This window comes from Pseudonaja textilis, chromosome 6 (genome assembly GCF_049901715.1).
Source record: "Pseudonaja textilis isolate UNSWEBS1 chromosome 6, rPseTex1.2, whole genome shotgun sequence".
Lineage (NCBI taxonomy): Eukaryota > Metazoa > Chordata > Lepidosauria > Squamata > Elapidae > Pseudonaja > Pseudonaja textilis.
Window position 1 is genome coordinate 40,379,061 of NC_141995.1, and position 5,831 is coordinate 40,384,891.

Genomic DNA, 5,831 nt, shown 5'->3' on the forward strand with positions numbered 1-5,831 from the left:
CAAGTTTCTTCTGAATAGCCCAATCACATAGTTTCATTGCAAAGTACAGGTATCCAGCTAATAATTCAATAAAATTAATGCAATATAGTATAATTAAATTATTGGTAAAAATTATACTCAATATCTATGCACTAAATAATTTATATAATTTATAATGTAATTTGCTTTTTTGTATTCGATATTCTTTTATTTTATTTTATTTTATTTTATTTTAAACCATCACTTTTATTAACTGATAGAAATAGTACAAATTTTCAATTCAGCTGTAATTTCTCTGTAACACTAAAAAGTCATTTCTGGATGACTACATCATAAATTCCATAACTGCATTTACGATATCGTTACTGCTATTCTTTAGGGCATGAACGCCTTTTGCCTGGGAAACATTTGCTTGAGACATAATTAACTCAATGTCTCACCTCAACGCCAGTCTCATCAACCTCTTCCTCCTCACTTTCTTCTTGTACAGTAGGAGTCTGTGTGTTTTCCTGAAAGTTTGAAATAGCTTCTCCTTGCACTTTAAATTTCTCAGCAGCAGCCAGCTGTGCTTGCTGAGAGAGATCTTCAATCTTTGCTTCTCCGAAGACTATATAGGTGTCTGACGCAGGACTTTTATATATATATATATATATATATGGCTTGGTGATGACAAAGAGGATGTTCTTGGATTTCCTGATGGTAACTCTGATTACACCTGTGACCTGACAAAGGCCAAGCTTGGACATTGCCTTCCGTGCTTTCTTTTCACTCCGGCTCTGTTTTGCTTTGCTAACTGGTTCTTCATCTATTTCAGCTGCTCCTGCAAGCTGCGTCTGCTGTGTGGTGTCTGGCTTACATGGAGTCCTATTCTTCAAGTTCTGGCACTGATTTATCGGTGTCACATTCTTTTCCAGAGCCTGTCTCAGCCTGAGGCTGTGGCAGCTCCTGTTCTGTGGCTGGGACAGTTTCTGTGGTTTCTCCAGTCATTTTGTACGAGACGATCCGGGCGCAAGATGGCGAAAGAAAGAGAGACCTTTATATTCTTTTAAATAACTAAAGGCAGTGAACATATTTTAAACTCTTTCCTCCTTCTATTTTCCACACAATAACAACCCTATGCAGTGAGTGAGTCTGAGAGTCTTGTGATTGGCTCCAAATCACCCAGCAAGTTTTCATACTAGAATTCAGTCTCCTGGTTTTTAGCCTGGGGCCTTATTAGTCCAACCTTGCTCTCCAATATCTAAATGATTATTATATAGGAATAAGATTCATTAAAAATAGAAGAACTTCCTTCAATATGATACTTGTATATTTTTATCCCAGCTCTTCCTATGGCTTTGCATTTGGGCAAGGACAAAGTGAAATGCAACAATACAACATTAAATGTTATAGTATCTGAAGGTGAAATAAATTTAATTTCCAAAATAATTGAAAAGAATAATAGGCTGAGTTAAGTTTCCAAGATATAATAGGATGAATTTTTCAACATAGTACCTGAGGATGAGATTTAAATAATCAAGTTATTTGGAAAATGGACAATGTATGCCAAATACAGATGTTAAAATAATCTATATTAAGTCTGATAAATTTGCATTGGTTAGCTTTGGATGGCATAAACTGGTTTATGAATAATTTTCAGCAGTTACACCTAGGAAATTGGACAAGTATTTTTATATCAAATACATCAAAATAATTTTTCATCTTAATACACAACTTTTAACTACTTACAACTAGTTTTTTGTTTTAATTTGCCTTTGTAGACCTGCTTAAAACCTTCATGTATTTTAATGTCTGCTTACTTCATTATGTGACCACATATATACAAAATAGCTCGCTAGAGAGCATATTGTTTGTTTCCAAGATAAAAGTATATGTTATACTATTTTCAAGAATGCTTATATAATGAAGGTGAAAATGTATCCATGTGAAATCTAACTTATTCCTAACTATCACAGTAAAAATAATGAAATTATTAGTTTATAAAAATTGGTAGATTTTACTTTCATAAACTATAAAAGATACCTCTATTTGTCAATGCAACAGCTTACCAGCTGCTCATATCTGTTGCTTTAAAATAGAATAGTTTTAATATACCATGCACAGGGACTAGGGAGTATTACTAATTTAGATAAAACAATACATTATCAAGTTTACCTCATTATAGCACAAGAGATAATCTTACAGTACTTGATTTTCTATTCTTATTTAGATAAAAATACAAATTGCAATATGAATATGCTTAGCAGACCTAGGCATATAATTCTCGGTATTCTCTCTGAAATAGAGATTACCACCGAATTCATTTTTGCAGTAATTTGTAATTAACGAATTCAATTCAAATTCAATTTTTTTGCTGCAGAGTCTGTATTTTAAGAATAAAGCTATCACAAGTTTATAATTACAATGCTAGTTGTTTAATTGCTACTACTTTTAATAAATGATTTTATTGATGGTTTAAGATACTGAGTAAACTGTCCATAAAAAAATTAGAGAAATAAGATATGTCTTTTAATTGAATTCTTTGAACAAGCACTGCCATTTTTGTCCAATTGTTTATTATTATTGACTAGTAGAATAATTTGTTTCTAAGGCCAATACTGCTTGTTAGCAAAATTAGACAGTATTGAATTGTAACCTAATACTTTTGTGCTTCAACTGTATCATAAAATTATAAGTGCTGTCCTGTTTGCATGCTGACTATGATTTGTTCAACTTATTTAAATATTTATTCAACATTTCAACATTTAAAAAATGATTTCCACATTTTACAACTATTCTGTAATGGTGTTCACACTTATTTACAAAGTCTATAACCATATCAATTACTTCTCCAATCTATTCACTTATACTCTTATTTTTCAATTTAACTTATGCTATTAACATACATACATACATACATACATACATACATACATTTAGTTAACACTTTCTCATATCGATTGACACCTTTGTGTTTTCTTTCTAACCGCTCATACCAAACATTCCATATCTTATAGTACTCTATTTATTCTTTGTTTTTCAATACCATTGTTAGCCAGTCCATTTCAGCACATGCGAAGATCTTTTTTATTATTGCTGCCTTGGAGAGGATCGCGTCCTGTTTCCAGTTTTGAGCAAATGAAATTCTGGCAGCAGCTACTATATGGAGTATGATATTTTGGAGGTTCCTACAAAAAATAGGTTTTATTATACCTAATAAAAACATTTCTGGTCTTAATTCAGTTCTTTGTCATTATTTCTTCCAACCATGTTTTAATTTTAAGCCAGTATTTCTGGGCTTGGGGACAGGTCCATTTGTTCAGCTTAAAGCACCCTTTGTATTTTCTTTCACCAGTAGAAATGGAAAGGAATGTTTCTTCTTCTTGCCTTGCTCATGTTTCTCAGAATCTTTCTTTTATCAGATCTTCTAAGGTGCCAGTGCAAACTCTGGTTGTATGGGCAGAATCTGTGGTGATAGGTGACAGTGGGACTACTTACAACAGTTTACAGAATAACTGCAGTAGTTGGACTATACAGTACTAAGCCAAAACCAAAGAGACACATACTGTTTCTCTACAAACAACATAACTTTTAAAGTATGTATTCTGATGATCTACAATTTGCAAACATTTAAAGGTTCCTTTGTACAAAAAGGTAGCTGCTCTTCTTCCCCTTAGCTAAAAAGTAATAATTATAACCCTAATCTTAACTCTAACATCATACAGTTATGTCATATAATAACCATATTAAAGAATATTTTATCTATTAAAGGGCAATCAAATAATTCACATATTTGGCAATCTATAATTTGAAGCCACAACACTCTTTCATGTTGTCTTTCTCCTATTTTTTGTGAAAATATACTAAAGCACAATATATAAATTAATAATCTAGAAAAAAAGCAGAAACAGAAGCAATAGTTAATATTTTAGTTTTTACAGTTTTTTAAAATTGAGCAGGGTAATTTAGATAGTGTAGGAAATCATTATACTGTCATAACAGACAATTCTATTCCCATTTAAAAGCTATTAGAAGCCATCCTCAAGAGTTCTAGATTGTAGAAGTTCAAACCCAGCTGTTTTAGACAGAACACATCTATGTTAGCATGCACGTGTATGTGCACACACATATATATTCCAAACGTATGAGATACTGATCTCAATCTTTGTCAAGATTTACTCTTTAGAATTTTAATATTATCTATTCATTTCCGATTTTAAAGTCCCAGCATACTACTAAAAATAGTGTAGATAGATGAAGCATCACAACCATATTCTAAAATTAAATATAACATAAACCTTAAAACTGTTTCAAATGCAGCACCTGTACAACCTCACAGAAAAGTCTAACCAGAGTTCCATTTTGTAAAAAAGAGCTTGATTAAATGAATGCTATATCTTTGAAGAGCTTTAATGTTTTATAAGGCTTTCATATGTATGTATATATGCTGCATATCTATTTACCACACATTCTCTAATTATTTCATAACCCTAAATAAGAAAAATAATTCAAATTATTTAGCTTTATTGACCAAACTCCAAAGAACTCATTTGTATCATTGTATCATTTCTCATTTTGTATCATTTTGTAACATTATAGTAAATTCATTTCTATCTGTAATCACTTTTAACTGATTTTCAATTACATCTGAATGCCTGTACTTTCCATTTAGGAGTCTTCACAATACCACATTAATGTTTTGCTCAGCACTATACATCAAAAGAATAAGTATATAGTATAAAGAATAAAAGGATTTCTCCAATGGTAGAAACCATCTACGTGTTTTACTGGAATAAGATTTGCAGTTACAGTCCCACAATGTGAAGTTTTCTTACTTTCACATTGTGCAACAGCAATGAAGTACCTAAGAACATTTATGTACATAAAAATAAGTGATCTCAAATGCATGTTTTTAAATTTTACTGAAACTAAATCCAGGCTTCTAACTTCTTACTCCAATCCTATACATTAGGAACATTTTGCACAATTCATATCCTTATGCCATTACATAAGGATATGAATTACCCTCTAGTACCCCACTGAAAAGAACAAATAATATCAGCTGGGAGTATCTCTCCTCTTATTTTCTTTCAAATTTTAAGCAAAACTGAAAGAACTTGTCACTTATTTGTGAAATTTGTATTTACTGTATTAGTAAGGATTTAAATTCAGGAAGTCTTAAATTCAAAAAAATGAGCAAATCTCTTTCTGTATTTTAATAGTAATGAATTTAAGAATAATCTGAATTTTTAATAGAAAGTTTTTACACTGATTTTTTAAAATTTCTTTAAAAATAGTTCCTTGTTCTATCAGTTGACAAAACTGAAGTTATCTTTTCTATTTAATATTACTATAAAGAAGTTAAAAACTCTCTAGTAGTATTTGTTATGAAAGGGAAGATAAAGAAAATGGGACAGACAAAAATGACTGAAATAAGAAAAAAACCCATTCCTTATTAATAGCACTACTGAATTTACCCAAGATCCATCAGCTATTTTCATATATATCCTTTCCCTATTTCAATTTAAATCTTTTTGTCAATTTGCAAAACAACCTTTCCATAACTAATTTTCCTAAATATACTTTTACTTTTTAATTATATTAATTTTATATTATAATTGTATAATTATATTAAATTAAATTATACCAAATTTCTCTACACATAAAACATACAAATCAATCAAAAAATGAAATATTTTTTTGGGGGGAGATGCTGATTTAATTCAACCAGCAGTGAATTCTAAACCAGAACACATGCTGCATACAATATCATCAGATTTAAATGTTTTATAGATCAGGAATTTTTATTGTAAAACTATAGTTCTACAAGCCATGTATTTTTTAATATAACCCTTGCCTCCACTAATGTTCAA

General features: G+C 30.5%; 1 pseudogene; it reads right to left on the bottom strand.

Annotated features, from left to right (window-relative positions):
* Positions 1–200: 200 nt before the first annotated feature.
* On the bottom strand, positions 201–1,006 carry LOC113435700 (nascent polypeptide-associated complex subunit alpha pseudogene; annotated as a pseudogene).
* Positions 1,007–5,831: the final 4,825 nt, after the last annotated feature.